At 38.8% G+C, this 19,410-nt stretch overlaps 1 protein-coding gene across 2 annotated transcripts in view; it reads right to left on the bottom strand.

Annotated features, from left to right (window-relative positions):
• Nucleotides 1-13,192: 13,192 nt before the first annotated feature.
• The window catches only part of LOC140246173 (plasma membrane calcium-transporting ATPase 4-like), a 219,408-nt gene continuing 213,190 nt past the window's right edge, over nucleotides 13,193-19,410 (bottom strand). For both annotated transcript variants that reach the window (XM_072325613.1, XM_072325612.1), the window contains one exon: nucleotides 13,193-17,123. The gene's annotated coding sequence lies outside the window, so the exon portion shown is untranslated. The remainder of the gene's footprint in view (nucleotides 17,124-19,410) is intronic.

Raw genomic sequence — 19,410 nt, 5'->3', positions numbered from 1 at the left:
CTTGAGATATTAAAGCGTTTTGAAAATCAGCCCTCGCAAAACATGCTCTCTGTTTTTTTCCGACTGGACTATGACCGGGCTCCAATGTGTCCGAAATTGGCAACATAAGTTTATCAGGCCTCAATCCATATATGTTGAAAGTTTTTGCTTGGTTCCACCTGTACTTTTTGAGAAATCAACATGTTTCTACAGGGTTTGGAATAGAAAATTGTAGTAAGCGAAACAATTGAAAATGACGTCATTTCTTTTCCCGTAATATTGGGCATGCGTGGTACGTGAGATTCAGGATTTCGTGCTCATTGTTGGTTTGCATGTGACGCAGTCAATTTTACTGAGTGTCGCACGGCGGTGACTGCAGCTGAGCTGCTGCCGCGCACGCTGCATGCCGCAAAACGTTGTGTGTGCTGTGACATGCAACGCTACAGTCACGCGATTATATATACATGGGACCGACCTGTACGCTTTGCGTTCGTGTCATTTTTGACATCACCTTCTGTTTTTTTCCGACACAACCATGGCCGGGAATATGACGGTATGACATTTAAAATGCAAGCAGATAAATAAATTTCGATGTACTTTGTTTGAATGGCGCTTTGGTTCCGCAATCACACTTCGTGAATTTTAGGATGATTTTCGAGGCATCTTTTTGGTAATTTTGCTCGCCAGGTTTTCGCTAAAATTTCACATTTTATCATTGTCAAATCCTTTAATATGTTATATGTGCATATTCGGACATGTTTTCAAATTCAAACTAACTCAATTTTAATCCGAAAATAGGTTTCCTTAAATTGTTATTAGCTTGAGAAGTTGTTTACTTTTTCTCAACTACGCGAGTACATGTTGTTTACTTTATGCAAATGAGGCTCGGCTGCCGATGGATTTCTGCGAGATAATTGGGGTGCTCCACCGCGCCTGAATTGATACACTACTGAGGAGATTAGCTTTAATTTACATTAAAAATAGCAATCATATTGCGTAACGCGTGGTTTTGTGAATGAGATTATCAAACTATCACTCAAATCGTTGATTTTCATCGCGTGTACGTCTTGCAAAGGAGTCCCGGTTGTCAACGCAACGGTACATTGCTATACACAAGCGATTCGCACTGTGCTGAAGTTTTGCCACTCTTAGTAATGGCGGATCGTGCTCCATGCGATCACACAGCCCTAACGTGCGCGTGTATGACGAGTCCGCACTCTAGTACGTATAATAGAGCTCTATGGTCCCACCTTTTATTAGGACCTCTTTGTTTTTAGATATCTCAAAACCGATTTCATCAAATAAGCTTCTCATTCCTCTTAGAACTGTACATCTTCAAAGTTTCATAATGTAGTTTCTGGTGGTTTCTAGTATCTTGCAAAAAGTTAAAACCTGAATCCCCATCTCAACCACTTTAAGTTGTTTAGGGAATGGCATCGCGCTCTATAGTTAGAGGTTATGAACCCTTTCAGCCATGCAAAGAGCAGTGAATTCTTGAAATAGCTCTTGCGCTGATACTGTTGAGGCAACATCAGTCAACCCCTTCAAGTCTACGGTCAATGATCACTGGAAACAGATGTTAAATTTAATCCAGATTGCATAAATTAAACGCCCATCACTGAACTCGTCGGGCTCAGGATTGGCTCCCTCATGGCCCTTTACATGTCTTTGACTTACTGGCGGCTATCATGGGTAATTCAGGTAATGTATCGAGAAAAACATAATGTATATAGGTTGCATTAAAACAATAATATTCACAATAATAGACGTTAATTGCAGGACACATAAACTCCTATCCAGTCGATAATCAATGTCAGTCCGATAAGAAAAAGTAAACTTTTACAACCACAAGCATGGTTAAAATTTTGTCAAAATATGATGAACAATCAATTAGGAAGTTATGAAATTATGAAGATTCGCCAATTTTCAGAAAAAAGTTCTTCAGGACAGTCAATACGAAAATGGAAATAATTAAGTAATTGATGGATGTCAACACCTCACAACTTGCCGTTTAGTTTGTTTACACAAAATGTTTAAATCTCCATTTTTTCTAAATTCAAATTATGCCCCAGTCTCAAACTCTTATCTGACTGATTATCATTTTGAAGTTGTTCAGAAAGGAATAACATTATTATATACTTCGTTCTTCTGAAGGTTTCAGTATTTACCGCCTTAAATTTCCGGATTAAGTAACCTTATTTTATTTTCAAATCAACGACTCTTCGAAATAACGAACCTTATTTAAATTTCGGAATTACGAACCTTCGGGAAAATGCGGCAAATATTCGGATTGACGAACCCTTATTTACTTCCGGATTAACAAACCTCTAATAGGTATATAGGGAATTTGTGTGTTTCGGAATAACGAGTCTTATTTCAATTTTTGATGAACGAACCTTCGTAATAGCGATGTCACCCCATATACAGATATTATTTTGGTAACATAAGTGACGATCAGGTTTTATGAATTAGCACGAGGCAACATGCATTTGGATTGCATAATCCCTTTGAATAAATACGTTGGATGTGACACATGAATTCATCACAATACATTGCATCAGCAACGATATAATCTTGAATACATATTTACACATTGTCAAGATTTAATCATTGCAAGTGAGTTTAATGTCTTTTTCATCGATTTCACTTCACATGTAATATTAATTGTTTACATCTATCTTTTCTATCCTATTGTTCTTTGCTCAAGTGTATGAATTGTTAATGTTCCCGGTAGCCACGGCAGCCCCGTTTGCCCGTAACGTAGTACATTGGGCCGAGGGTAGATGAGAGATTCTCTCGCTTTCCCCTCTTCGTATGTGGTATTCTAGTCTCGTTCGTTCACAGTCCTATAACGTACCGTCGTGTTTTGTTGCGTTCACCCCGTTTTATTACGGCACACACGATTTCTTATAGCACCGGAACATTTCGTTTGACAGTTTGAAAATCTGACACAGCATCCACGGTGTTTGACACTCCCCTCCCGTCTCACCGCGTTGTGTCACGTCCATCCCGTTTTGTCCAACGTGGCCTAAAGCGTGACTGCCGGGATTCCGGGGAACATGGTGTAAACGCAGCTACATAATATAGGAGATATCCTCTCAGTACAATGTATGATATTGTATACGTGAGTGATTTATGGCAAAAGGGATGGACTCCAGGATGCTTGCGGATAAGAGCAACTGTGAGTGGGCGATTGGTTGTCTCGACTGTGATTGGTCAAGATTAGATCAAGTGCAAGAGAGGGAGGGAGGGAGAAGGAGAGGGAGGGGATAGACTTGAGATGTCCAATCTATTCGCGATTGGTCATCGTTGGAAAAAAAGGGAAAGGCATGATTGGTCGATTAGTCGAGAGTGACTGATATGAGTGGTAAGCACAAAACTCTGTGTGTAGAGTTCTGTGGTTGTAAGTCGGTGACGCTATCATTGTCATTGGTTGTTCGATGCTGGAGGCGTATAGCATGGGTGTATGCAAGGGGGGGGGGGGTCGAGAGGGTCGTACGACCCCCCCCCCCCCCAAAAAAAAAAAAAAAATTTCAAAAGGTCCACTTTTTGTAACAGACATTTTTGTTTTTCGATGGCTTTTTACCCTACATACAACAGGGGAAAAAAAGTGACCAGGTGGTGTTCCAGCAAATTGTCAAAAACCTCGTAAATTTTGTAACATAGTTTTAATCTGCCATACCGTATTTCTTAGGCTTAAGCCGCACTGCCATGTTTATTGATTTTCCTGTCTCCCATCAGCAACTCATCGAACTGGTTATAGACTACACACTTACAGCTGGCCCATGACCATTACTCGCGCCTTACCCTATGACAACCGGTGCGGCCATTTGAATTATGGCCTAACCTATATTGTCCTGTAAGGAAGAATGTTATAATTCATGCTCATGTTTTCAACTCCTGTCCTTTTGGATTGAGATAAAAGTGCATATTCTACTTTCTTACTACATTCGGAGGCAAAGTTAGGCAGGATTGACTAGCTCTGGAAGTATAATCAACTCTGGAATACTTGTATTAAATGCAGTGGCGGATCCAGAGGGGTGGGCAAGAGGCGCACGCCCCCCTTTATTTATCGTTAAAGACAAAAGAAATAAAAAGAACAAAATGAAATGAAACCCGGAAGTAGCACCAGAAATATTAGTTGCGCCCCCTTTACAAAATTCCTGGATCCGCCCCTGAAATGGTCCGTAAAACTTTTTACTATGTACTCTGGGATTTAATAGGAAGGTGTAGCTCAGTCGTCAGCAACTTTTTTTAAATGCAGCTTTCAACTTACCGATTCACGAACTTGTAAGTGACCAACTCAGGTTTTATCACCAGTTTTAACATAAATGGGTTTTTTTATAAGTATGCCGAAAAAGTCACTTTTGTATGCGCCAAATGGCCCCATTTTAAGATAAAGAATTCAAAAACTCCCCACCGTGGAAGGGGGACACCCCCCTCCCACACCCTCCCCCGCTCGGTCGCTCCGCTCCCTCGCAAAGGTAAAGGTCCAAAAATTGTGATTACGACCCCCCCCCCAGAAAAAATCCTGGATACACCCCTATATAGTGGGCGTGATTTTGTTATACCGACGAGAAATAAGAGTGTACCTCTCAAGGTATCGAAACTATGCTCTGCTCTCCATAAACGAGGTTTATTCATGTGCTTATCTCCGATTGGTCGAGAGTGACTGCGTGATTAACAAAAGCGGATGACGATGTCAACTTGCCATTAGTTATTGCCATCAGTGTATGTACTTAGGTTGGATGAGCTTGTTTGAACGTGTAAACTCATTCTTGCAGAGACTCGTGTGATGTTGTCGTTGTTGTTGTTGATGATGATGATGATAATGATGATGATGGTGATGATGTTGTTGTTGTCGTCGACTCGTCGTATGTTTCGACGTCAGTATAGATCTTTTGTAGGACCGCAAGGGGTCGAGACGACGAGATCTCGGATCTCCAGATCCCGCCTGCGGTTAGTCGGCTCACGGTCCCGTGAAGGTCCAGAGGGCGAGAAATCATCTCGTTTCCTCGATGGTACTTTTATAAGCATGGAGAAATATTATTTTAAAACTTTTCGATGTTATATATAAGTTTAAGTGTCCAGCGCTTTGTCCAGTACAGTGCTAACAGTAGCGCAAGAACTATGATTGATCATAAAGCTAGAGTATAAGTAGTGGACTACAGTGGAGGGGTCTCGGCATAGTGCGAGACTCTATCACAGCAATTGACTCATCACTGAATAGTATATTGTATGTATTGTCGCGAAATGCAGCTAGGGTGCATGCTTTAACTCATTTGTTGCTGTTTTTTGTTAACTCTGAGGATTTAGACACACCGGTCATAAATTGGAGATGACGTTGGTGAAGGGACGGATAGTGTAATTGATTACTGAACAATATTATTTCTTTCTATTGTTATGTATTCTGCACCTTGGCTTGTTTTGTGTTATTTGTATGCTTTTATTGCTTGATTTAATCCATGTTTTAATTGTTTGTTTGTTTGTTTCCATAGTTAGTTTTGCATATCAGTATTGTAACAAGAGAAATGCTTACTAGTACCTTTCCTATATACGTCGGCCTAAATCCTGCAGAGACTGAAAGAAACATGGGTTTGTGCACTCGAGAATTTGAAATACAGATAGTGGAAATTTCCGCATCATTTGTCGTTTATGACCAGGATTTGAGTGCGAACCCTGATGAACTGTTACAACATTTTATTTTTCTGTTTTCTTTTTCTTGCAATGATCTATCTATGGTTCTTCAATGGAGATCATGTAGGCCTAATGCAAGAATAACGTTTGGGCGACGATGGCACTGGACTTGTCCACCAGCTATTGTTTCCACAGAACGGGTCAACAGTTCGAAACAATTACGCACATAAAAACCTCTCAGTTTGTGGCGTGGTATATTCGGAAGAGTGGCCATGACCTCCGAAGAAAGGGTAGCTAGATAGCAAGAGGCTCTCTGTACCCAGATATGACGTGGGAGGTGGGAAGAGAACACCTCCCTGCGTAATAACACGGTCGGCGGAACACCGCCGAGCGCGGTACGGGGTACTTCCCTCCCTCAAGCACCTATTGCTAGTTTGTGTGGTATGTCCAAATGCACGTGATCACGTCAGACGGGTACGACGCCATAAGCCCTGACCAGACTGCAAGGGTAAGCTGGCCAGGGAAACTGTCCCACTCATCTAAAGTAAATCATGCCCCGTGTCCAATCATTGGACAATGCACTGGGGCAACGGACAGGAATTTGGTGAACAAGTTTATTCAGGGGCGGATCCAGGAATTCTGTAAAGGGGGGGGGGGGGTGCCTTTACAAAATTAAAGGGGGAGGGGTATATGCCCTGCCCCCATTTTTTCCTGTTATTTCTTTTGTTTTAACTAAAAATAATAGTAACCGGGGGGAGGGGGGCGCCTGGTGTGCCCCCTCTGGATGTGAATGATAAATTCTACCTAAATGCCCCTTTATTTTAACACGAAGAAACTCGCACGTTTTTCCTTCAAAAGACTCACAAATCAGTCCATAAAATAATAATAAATTACATTAGTGCATTTTCAACAATATAAATTCATAAAACAATACAGTACGTAATGACAATAATGACAATTATATCTAGGCCTATCTATCTATCTATCTTATATATATATACACTCAGCAAAAAAAAAGAAAAAGAAAGTAAATACCTTTTCGAGTTCATAACTTTCATAGAAGATTTTGATGAAAATCAATGTATTATATACCACAGTAAAGGTAATTTAATTGGCTATCAACCTAGCAGGTCAATATAAAGGGAAACTTTATGCATGAGTGAACACATTTGCTTTTGTCCTTCAAGGCACAAAATTAAGTAACTAGATAAAAGTAACTAGATAAATGTCGCTATGGCGATTGGTATGCCTCCGCCATAATGTATGATTCTCCTAATAGGTCTATAGTACGTCTTGACAATGTGTGATGACAGTTTCATCTAAATGGCAAAATATTATGTTGACATGTTATAATGCGTTGAATGTCCACTTTCCTTTATAGGGACTGTACAGTACTGGTTGAGGTGGGGATTCATGTTTTGAACATTCCTAAGTGAGATAATGAAAAGCCTCTTATGACGTATGAAAGAGTATGTAATTTCAAGAAGCATTCAACGTTTATTTGATGAAAATTGGTTTTCAAATGGCTGAGATATCCAAAAAAGTGCTAATAATAAAAGGCGACATGCCACAACTTTATTAGGATCTCATTGTTTCACCTTGTTTTTGGATATCTAAGCCATTTCAAAACCGATTTTCATCGAATAAACTTTTGATACCCCTTAGAACAGCATGCTCTTTGACATCTCATAGAGTGGTTTCTGAATATCTCGCAAAACGTTAAAAGCTAAATCCTCACCTCAACCAGAACTGTACACACCCTTTAACTAATTGGATGAATGGCTACATTTTTCTAAGAGAGCATGTATTTGAGGGATTCAGGGACTTTTACTTGACTTTTGACCCTTTAAGTCTCTATGCATTGAGTTATTTTCAAGGTACAGAGAAAAACTGTTATTTCTGTATTAAATAGTAGATTGTTAGCATCTTGACCTGGCCTTTGACCCTTAACCTTTGACCCTATGACCTTAAAATTCCCAAGAGAATCACTGTCAGGCACAACATGCATATATATTAGTTTCATGATGATACCTGAGCCACTTCTGAGATATGGAGGAAGAAGTAAAATTTAGCACTTTCACTTGACCTTTGACCTTTTGACATTTCACTTTTGGCCAAAGACTTCCCAGAGAATCTCTATTGGGTAATACATGTATACACCATTTTCAAGAAAAATCCGGCAGGCATTGCATAAGTATGATGGAAAAAGTGAAATTTAATGAGTTTACCTTGACCTTTGACCCCTGATCTTTGACCTCATGACCCCCAAAATTCCCTAGATAGTCACTGCCAGTCAGTATATGCATATGTACTATGTTCCATGAATATACCTTGAACCATTTCCAAGATATGGAGAAAAAAAGTAAAATTTTTACATTTTTATTTGACCTTTGACCGTTAAATTTTGACCTCATGACCCCAAACTCTCACTAGAGAATCTTTATTGGGTAATACATGTATACACAAAGTTTCAAGAAAATACCATCAGGCATTGAATAGATATGGGGGAAATAGTGAAATTTTGAGCATTTGACCTTGACCTTTGACCTTTGACCTTGAGCATCTGCACCCAAAAGTTTATAGGCGCAACTTCACCCCCTAATACATATACCTGCCAAGTTTTATTAGGATACCTCAAACAGTTTTTTTAGTTATGCTGTCCACAAAATTGATTACGGACGGACGGACGGAAGGACGGACAACCCGAAAACATAATGCCTCCGGCGACACTTCGTGGCGGAGGCATAAAAATTGTAAAAATTGACAAATTGTCTTTCATTTGCAAATGCCTTTTAAGATAACAATGATAACAAAAGACCACTTATAACACAATGAGAGACATGAATGAAATAGCAAAAATAAGTTTTCGTTCTCTTTGTCTCTTCATATCTTTGAACAATATCAAAGTGGGAAACTTAAGGGGGGGGGGAAATAAGAATTTTCTGTCAACTCAAACTTCAAATGACATAGGGAGTAAGGGCATAAAGATGATTAAATGAACAAAATATCTTTATTTCATTCATTCAATTTAGTAATTTAAGAATTCATGTCTATAAATGCGTGATGAATACCGCTCCTCGATACCTATCCAACCTTCTAACCACCCCTACAGCCTCCAGATATCAACTCTGGTCACAAAATGATACGACAGTCCTACAAATCCCACAAGCAAAAACCAAAGCTTTCGAACGTACATTTTCATATGCTGGATCTGTTGTCTGGAACAATCTACCAAAACAACTCCGTCTATGTGATTCAGAAGAAATGTTTGGAAGGAAACTCAAGACTGAATTATTTCAATTGTAACTATGTTCTTTTTATACTTTGTAAATGTAGTTTGTAGATGTATGTACAGCGCTTTGATCAGGTCCTGTAAAAGCACTCAATAAGAAATAGTTATTATTATTATTGTTATTATTATTATGTGACAAATTCAAGAACCAACTATAAATCACAATTTTCCTACTTTGGGAAATCAGTTGAAAATCCTACCATTTTTGTTAATATTGCTTCTTTTCCGATTTCATTTGAATTTGGATTGACAGAAAATTCATTTTCCTCCAAATATTTTTTAGCTTTTATTGATCTTTTGGGCTTCAATGATATTATGGAGATCATAGGCATGTTTTTGCAACCGAATACATGTTTTTGTTGTTGTCTTAAAGTTGTCTTTTGTTCTTACTGATACATGGAAGAGGATTTACGCATGAATGACAACTTATGTTCATTTTTGCAATTTTTACTTATGTGCCTTGGAAGAGAGAAACAAAGGTTTTCACACATGCATTAAGTTTCACTCTTTACTGACTTTAAAGTTGACAGCCAATTAAATTACCTTTCATATGGTATATAATACATTAACATTTAGCCGCAAATTATTTGAGAAAAATAAACTCGAAAAATGTTTACTTTCTTTTTTTGCTGAGTATATATATAAATATATATATATATATATATATATATATATATATATATAAATAAATATATATATATATATATATATATATATATATATATATATATATATATATATATATATATATATATATATATATATATATATATATATATATATATATATAGTTATATATTTATATGTATATATATCATAGCTCACTTGGGATTTACAAAAAAAGAAAAGAAAAACCAAGGAACCAGCAGTTACTTGACCTTCACTCGCCCCTTATCCCCGATAAAAACACCACTCACAAACACACACACACAAACAAAAAAACACTAAACACCCCCAGCCTCATCCATAATGCACACATCCACACTCCTACTGTGTCTCCTATACCTTACACACATGATCTCTACTGTACCTCTTGCATTTTGCCTCAAACACCCAATATACATCAGATCCTTCCTGTTTACTATTCCATGAGTCCGACACTAGGCGAAAAAGGCCCTCGAGATCGACAATGCGTACATTAAACCCCATGATGTAACAAGTGTCAAACTTGCGTTCTTGTTTACCTAGTGTCGCATCATGGGCCTTTTTTGCCTAATGTCGGACTTGTGGGCCTTTTTTTCCCAGCGTTGGACTCACGCGCCTTATTTAGAGTTGAGCTCATAGACTGTATGACTCCAAGGTGCCAAACTCATGGCAATGTTGACAGGGAGTGTTGGACATGTGAAAGGAAATAAAAAATTGCAAGATTTCTGTCAATCTGAAGGTTCCGAATGTGTAGGACGGGCTACCTTGGATCAGAGCCACACCAGAGATACGAAAAGAAGCATAACACTGAAAACATTCTTTGAATGAACCGTTTATTGTTATTCCAGTCATGAACTGTACATCACTGCAAGTAGCTACAAAAACTGGGGGTAACCTCTGTGGTTAATATCGTCAACATTCCATATCGTAAAATGGACTTTGTATCATTAGTCACGTGGAGCGGTAAACAGTCCGCACACATTTCCAATGAAAAAACGGTTCTACCTCAAAACACTACACACTGACACTACATATACAGAGACCCATTGCTTTTTTTTTCCAGATTTTTTTTTTTCATTTTGTTTTGAGTAGTAAAAAATAAAAACAGATTGAAAACAGAACATGACTGCTCACAGTTGACTGTTCCGTGTCAAATCAAGACTGCACATCCTAGCAACTTACTCATTGTACAATCACTTCGCCAGCAGCAGTAAACAGAAAAAAGTTCATTCAACTTCAAATGAAGGAAATACATATATACTTTAAATACATACACCTGTTTATTATTCTTCTTTTTTTTTTTCGTTTGGAAAAACATAATGTCTCCTGCAAAGCATCGTACATCGAATCATAATTTATTGTCAATTAAAGATCAACAAACTGGTTATGCGATTATAAATGTTAAATGCCTAGTCTCTATCACTTGAAAATGCATAGGAATGCGTAACAGTCGAGTTTATACATTAATAGTACGTTTGCATTCCACACATAGCGACGCTTTTTACTATTGGGGAGTCCACCTGGTGATAAAAAGTGTGTGGACCTTTGCAACATCTTTCGTCCTGCTGCACAAGTCCGCAACCTTGGTCACCTGCTCATAAAACTAAGCTGTGATGACCGAAAATGCCTTTGGTCCCACGCTGAGTAAATGGCGTTGGCTAGATAAGTACCAATTAGCAACAGGGCATGTCTTCCAAACACTGGTGAACACATCTTAACGGTTTGCCTTGCCAAGAGACACTAGGATTCACCCTCTTCTTGCAATATTTACAGTGCATAATAGTATATGACGAAAAAGGAATAACGACTACCTGTTCAAGTTTTCTTATCAATAGTCGGGTAATTTTTCGAAATATAGAAACAAAGCACGGATTCCCCATTGGGAAACATATCCATGATAAAATATGCAATTACACAATGTTATCTGGTAACAGATAATGACAACTTCAGCTAGTCAACCTAGTAGCCATTGATGTAAATACCCCTACATACTTGCATATGAAGATCAGTAATCATACTTATAAGGTTGTTTTGATTATTTATCAATTTATGTACACTTTGAGCAACCAAAACATCATTGTCCACTCTTCACTTCAACGAATAAAAAAAAAACAAAACAAAAAAAACATGACATATGTAATCCACTGAATAAAACTTTTAGAATCAAATAGTATTCTTTATTATATACGGTAAAAACTAAAGTATGGAAGTAAGCATCTGTCCTTGTTCTCGCTAATGTTTATTGACTGAAACAAACTGCAACATAAAATATCTCATGGCTTCTATATCTGAGAATTCAATAAAATGAGCATATTTGTCAGTATGTTTTTCCTTGCACAATCTCACTTACTCAGATCATATCTATATGCGGAAACAATAAAAGTCTTCAGACAGGAGAAGCATACTACATCTAGAGCAAATACAGTGATGAAATATACTTCCATGCTGCTCACACAAACAAAAGCATGGTAAAAAATGCGATCAGCTGAAAATAATCATCAAATCTAACTAAACTCGAGTGCTTTTGCCCCTCTTGAACAGGTTTTCTCACGGCAGTTACATAAGCATATTTCTTTCATGAGGGAGCGGCAGGGCAAAAGCATAATTGTAAAATCATCATTCCCTTTTTATCCAGTCTCTTCCATCTAGTTCTTCTCCCTCCTCCTCGCCATTCCCTTCCTCGCAATATTTGAAATCATCGGCAAAGCGTACTGCATTTTGTTGGGGTTTTTTTTGCACATTGAAAACATAATGAAATGCTTTTACAAAAACATAACTCTTGTCTCTTTCATTGTCATATATATAAAATGGTGAGCACTTCGGTGAAATCATGCACAGAATACAAGCAGTCACAAGGAGTAAAACGTGAACACAAAATCAGCACGCAAAAAGTAAAATTCGCACAACCCATTAGCCAGGGAGATATGTGTACTTGGACAGTACAGCCAGAACTAATTGGGGGTGCCTGGCCATGATCACCTGATGTTTTATGGTCGTGTCACATGACAGATTCTGTGCCATGGCAACGGCAGGGTTTTCCTGTCCCCCTGACAAGGAGGAGCATATTCACAAATACACTATTAAAAGAAAGAAAAAGAAACGGTGCAAGATCTGGACATTCGAAAAAACTGGAAGAGGAGCTAGATTCATAATCAAACACACCGAAAATCAAAGAAATGAAAATAAACGAGGAGGAATCCGCAGACACCTCAGACGACTTTCGCAGTCTCTTTTTACATCATCAGAAACCAAAGATGTGGACAGCATTTTTGATAAGTTTTGATACTAGTATTATTGCAAATAATTGCCATAGAACATGACATTTGCTACAAGAGTTTTCATTCAGATGAAGTTCCTGAGCTCATGTTATCAATGAAAAAGAAATGTTTTTTTTTTTCTTATCTTTTTTTTTTTTCGTTCATGCTTCCAAACGACTCCCACCTCTCATCCCAGGGTGGCTCAATGACCATCCAATTGCCAACACTCTCCAAATTTGCCAGCCCCACTGGGGACCTGAACGACGACTTCACAACGACATCATCTTGAACTCTTGTGATGCATTTAGCACAAACATCCATCGAAGTGACCGCCGTTGCCCCCTCCCCGCCACCTCCCCCCCATCATGAGGGGACCCCCCAAATAAAAGGACCTTCACACTGCAGCATTCAAGCGGGTTGCCTGTTTCTACACTAACACCCAAAACGTACGAATATGTTGCATTTTTTCTTATTGTGGTATCCACTCATTCTTAATAGAGGAAATAATGGCTGTTGTAGTCACAAGGCAGGCAAAACACTTGCTACCGGTCACAAAATGATGGATAAAGCTTCTCTGACCGATGACTACTGTGAGTGGTGCCACGCATCATAGTAACACGAGACTTCTTCTTTTCTCGATCGCACTCAACAGCCACTGAAGGACTCAACGGCGACAAGCGAGTGCAGTTTCGGTGACCAGAGTCGATGATTCGAGTTTTGTGAACCACAGAAACTGCTGACGTCAAACTGTAACTTGTGTTCTACGTGAGAGTAGAAAATGTTGCTGCATCTTGTAGAGCTTCACAAAATGTGATGGGGCTCATTCTATCCTACACCAACGGAGCATGGCGGGGAAAACAGAAAGAAATACAACAGTAAGAAGAAAAACACTCTTCTAAACCTGCCTTCAGCCACCATGACTTGCTGCAAGCACTGGAATGCACAAATGGCATGCACTAACATCAAGCACACACTGAGCAGAACATTCACCGATGGAGCACAGTACAGTGACTGTTTCAACCAATGCTGCAACACTGTCGGAAGGACCCCGATGTCATCTGATACTGGCCAGCACACTGACATGCAGTGAATCTGGGAACCTCATTCATTTGTTATTCAGCAAACAGCATTCACAGGCCTTGCTTTAAACTTTGCTCTGTGACACTTCAACGAATGTTTCCTGAATACAGTACACTTCCACGAAGTACACACGCACCAGCAAAACTGCCGAATAAAAATCAGTTTGGGGAATATATGCAATTTTCGAGAGCTATCTAGGCATTGAAAGCTAACAAGAATCTTTTCAAATTTCATCGTGGGGAAGAAAAACCAGAACTCTCTTCCACAAATTTGTTGTGTCGCAATCTGGTGCTACAACATAGTTTATTTGTCGTCAGCCGAAGGGCAACAAGTATGAGTTTGATGTCACCTATGCTGAAGCCAGATTACCTTGCATTTTTGGACTGTGATCCAAAACCTGAGTCTCGCGTCTTTGAGGAAAAGTGCAGCTCAGACAATAGTTGCCATGTGTCCACATTGAAATCTGTGTGTGTACCGTAGAAGGTATTTCACAGTGGAATGTTGGTTGGGTTTTTCAAGACCTGTCCTTCTTTGTGCAAGTTCAGCCACTGACTATTAACAGACTCATCCAAGAGACCATTGTGAACCTCTATAACATAATATTAGTATCATTTTGTCTTCTTCTACATCATTTTTAGCAGAAAATCTTGGACTGGGCCTAAAAAAGAAAAGGAAAAGAAAAAGGTATACTGTCCTTTCTGTTTTACACATCCTTTGCGATGTGCCAGTGCTTATTTCTGGAGTTCAACAAACCAACCTCAAAGTTACATAAACACTGATGACCTCAACAAAGGGGGGGGGGGGGGGGGTGAGGGGAATGGATGGTTTAAAAAGAAATTGGGAGGCAGCAGTGGGAGGTTTCTTCTTTTCAGTATCAGCTACACCTTTTTTCTCTAAGACATCAAAAATGAAATGAAAACAAGACTGTCTCTGTAGTTGCTTTCTTGCTCAGACAAAAACGCTGGTCGGAAATACAGTACATCCTTATGATCTGGCTCTGGCATGAGCTGTTCCTCTTTCTGAATGAATGTATGACCCATATGGCAAACAATTAAAAACAAAAATTACACCAAAATAAAAATCCAGCTAATGTCAATGATTGTTTAGAGACTGTGCATCTCAAGGCTATCCTACAAAACCCCAAATTAACTGCAGGATGGATGCTTACTTTGTGTACATTTACATGCGCTTTCTTGGAATACATATAAATATATTTACACGCCATTCGTTCCTTTTGCATCGTTCATCATTACATATCAAATTCACATTGAAACTGTCGACATAACGATATCAATGAGCTATATATATGTATGTATAAAGAAAAAGGATATCTCGTTCCCCATACATGTCTGTGCAAGAGTACAGTTATAGCATAAATGTTAATCCTTGAGCAAAGTAAAGATACCAATTGATTTATCCTCTTCTAAAATCTACATGACAGTCTGATATGATCTGTACTTTTTTTTTTGTTAGTGTAGTAATCAACAGTCCAGACTATAATACCATGGATCTCTCTGGGGGCCTACAGACCATCTATAAGAGGTAAATGGTTATTCCAATGAATAAATTCACTATCAAATTACTCCACACATACAGACAAACCAACCTTTCTGACTTACACACGGTTATTATTGTTACAGAGAAATCAGAAAAAAAAAAAATAGAAACAGAAACACCCACATGTATAAAAAACACGAGACCGATGTCGCATGGAAAACAACAAAGTTTCAATTGCAGAGTCTGATTCTGTACATGGTGTAAGTACGAAAAACAAACGTTATCAAACTCTTCACTTTGAAACAGTTGAATCTTCAAAAGTTGCAGATATATATATATTCACAGACATGAGATTTTGTACGGTATGTTCAAGTGCCAGTCAATTTTGTACCACTCTGCAAGCCCTTTGAATGCTTCTATTAACAGCAATTTTTTTTTTTAAAGTCTGCACACCAGAAAGTGAAGTCCATAAAATCCCAAGCTGGGATTTACTGTAACAATATCTGAAATGATAATGAAAAGAAAAAACGCAAGAAAACTTGCAGACCACATCCTACAAGAAATAAGGGAATGATTACATAAAACGACTATCACTTTAAAGATAATGAAAGACAACATATCAGATTATTTTTTTTTTTTCATCACCGTTAGATGATCACATACACACAGACTTATGAATAACTGGCTGAAAATCTACAGCATTACAGGGTTACGAAGCAGAGTATGCTACTGATTATTATCATAATTTTTTTTCTTTAAATGTGGCTCAAATTACAACTTACACTTCTTACGAACTGGAAAGAGGGCACAAAAACTGATTTGGCTAGTATATACATACTTTGTATTCACACGTAATGTATTATTAATAACCCTCTGCACATGCTTGGCAGTTAATTCTATGTCTTAATCAAACAACATTACCAACCTATTTAGCTACACAGACAGATAGATAGATAGTTAGATTGATAGATAGATAGAGAGAGAGAGAGACAGAGAGAACCTCCATCCCTGCTAGATCTGGCATAATACAAACCTACTTTTGATTACACATAATCTCCCCATATGGACCACATTTAAATGTGAGGACTAGATACACTTATGCCAACCTGATATGTCTGTACGTCATGAAAAGTTCACACTCTATCAAAGGGTTCTCACAGACTACGGTACTGATTTTGGGTGGAGATAATGGCTACGGCTTTGATTCCACTTCAGTGATACTGTCATCCAGACATAACGTGTCGCTAATATTATCGCTGACGCTAGCTCACACACCCTAATCAAATACAATGTTCCATCTCTTACTTTGCACGATTTCCTTGAAATGAGAAAAAAAAAGAAAGAAAAGAATTCCCACCACCATTACCACAGAAGGAACGAAAACAATATCTCTTGGCTACATTAGGACTGGTAGTCGTATATGCGATGCTACACTGCTTTGTGCATGACAAGATGTATTGCATCAGTCTATTCTTCCTTGTCTCCAGTGGAGTCTATTTTTCCTTCCGTTTTCTCAATGTCTCTCCAATTGTTACTCCAGCATTCATTCCTGTTTCCACACACTTTTGCCCACTTCCTGTGCACCCATCATTCCTGGATTGTTGGCCACAACCGAGGGTGGGACATCGGTGCACGCTATGAAACGTTGGAAGCTGCGTCCACGCTGCAGGCCAACCCGACTCACACCCATTACTGTCATTCCCAGTGTGACAGCAGCCGCTATCAAAACCATCCATCTACAGAAAGAAATGAAAGCACAGACAAATGTAAACATGAGGCTACACATCAATCTACAAGGAGTTTGTGATGGTATGATACAAAATCAAGAACCACTCCTGTAGGACACTATTTGCAAGTTTGTGAATACCTCTCCTATGAAGCTCTAACTGGAATCTATACTACATACAAAATGTGAACTCGGATTGCATCACTTTTGGGACAACACAGCTGTACATGTATATTACTACGTGCTATCTGAGTGGCAGCGTTACACTCTTAGGCCCGAATTCTCAAAGGTGGAATAACTTTATTACACCGCTTATTCCGCCGATTTATTACACCTCTTATGCAAATCAGGCCCTCGTGACGTAAAATGACACGATTTTTTCCCCGGAATCTATTCTCAAAGGTGGAATAATTTATTCCCCGGAATAACTATTCCTCGGAATAGTTATTCCAGCTTTGAGAATTCGGGCCTGAGTGAATAGAAGGACTCTGCATTGCGGCAAAGGATCTTCATGGACGTCGTATACAGCGAACCTTGCCAAAGTCGACCTCGCACAAATCGAAAAATTGGCTAAGTGCAAGAAAAGTTCAACCCCAGTTGGATATAAGCATGTGTTTATTCTACAGTGTAAAATGAAATTCATGCTGAGTCGAAAAATTTTCTCTGGTCCCTTTGATGCGACTTGGGCGAGGCTGATTGTACTCGTTTAGTGCATGTAGCACTTCATCACTTGTCCTCAACAACAATAATAAATGAAAATGCAGATGTGATTGCTTTGATCATACAGTCTAACCAAAGGATGAGGAAACAATGTGTCAAGATCAAATCTTTCCTGCTCTCATGTTGTTCATAAGAAGTAAATTACTGACCTGATATTTTGGAATTTTGAATTGGGGAATTTTTAAAATTATTACTCACATCTGCTTCTTGGTACTTGCACTAAACTATCTTTATAAATAGAATTTAAATTGAATTAATAACTGGGACTTCAGTGCCTTAAAGGAGTCTCATGAGCCACCACATCTGAGTTGAAGTCTAAATTGGGTCTGAGTGTCCACAAACAGGTCAATGTCCTAGTGTCAAAGAGTCTCAGGTGCTTTCCCGACTACCAAGTTAATAACCAGTCTTATATGGGTCACAGTGTTTGTATCTGCTTCTCAAGTGTCATTTTTATGGAGTCATGTGTTTTTCATGGGTCTGAAAACTTGCACATATCTAGGTCTTGATCTTCATCGTAATGGAGTTATATGTCAGTCATAGGTTTGGGTACATGCATCTTGTTCTTGAGTCCTATTGTAATGCAGTTTTGCAGTCTTTCATGGGTCTGAGTACACATATATTGATTTTGAGTCCCATAGCAATGGAGTCATATGTTGCTCATTGGTTTGAGTGCACGCATCTTGTTCTTGAGTCCTAATGAAATGCAATGATATGTCTGTCATGGCTCCAAGTAAACATGTATTGGTCTGATTCCCATTGCAATGGAGTCAAATATCATTAACTGGTTTGGGTCTTATATCTCAGTTTGAGTCCCATTGCAATGGAGTCATATGTAGTTCGTGGGTTTGAGTGCACATATCTCAGTTCGAGTTCCATTGTAATGGAGTCATGCCTTTTATGTGTCTGAGCACACATGTCTTGTTGTTGATTACAACTTTAATGGAGTCATATTTCCTTTATGGGTCTGGCTACACATGTCTTTGTAGGTCCAAGCCCCATTGTCATGCGCTCATATTCATATGTCTTTCATGGGTTTGAGTGCACATATCTTGGTCTTGAGTCCCATAGCAATGGAGTCATACATTGTTAATTGGTTTGGGTGCAAATATCTTGGTCTTGGGTTCCATTGTAATAGAGTCATATGTCTTTTATGGGCCTGAGTTCACATGTATCGGCTTGAGTCCGTCTGCAATGGAGTCAAGTGTCGTTTATGGGTGTGAATGTACCTGTCTTGGTCTTGAGTCCCGCTGAGATGGAGTTGTGTGTCTGTCATAAGTCTGAGTACACATGTCTTGGCCTTGAGTTCCATTACAATAAAGTCATACAATGTATGTAGTTCACGGGTTTTAGTGCACTTATCTCAGTTCAAACTCCAAATTTAATCGAGTCATGCCTTTTATGTGTCTGAGCACACATGTCTTGGTGTTGAGTACAACTTTAATGGAGTCATATTTCCTTCATGGGTCTGACTACCCATGTCTTTGAAGGTCCAAGTCCCATTGTCACGCGCTCATATGTCTTTCATGGGTATGAGTACACATATCTTGGTCTTGAGTCCCATAGCAATGGAGTCACAT

The sequence above is a fragment of the Diadema setosum genome, chromosome 2, assembly GCF_964275005.1.
Source record: "Diadema setosum chromosome 2, eeDiaSeto1, whole genome shotgun sequence".
Lineage (NCBI taxonomy): Eukaryota > Metazoa > Echinodermata > Echinoidea > Diadematoida > Diadematidae > Diadema > Diadema setosum.
Note: the sequence above shows the minus strand (reverse complement) of the source record. Positions and strands in the feature narration are given on the sequence as shown.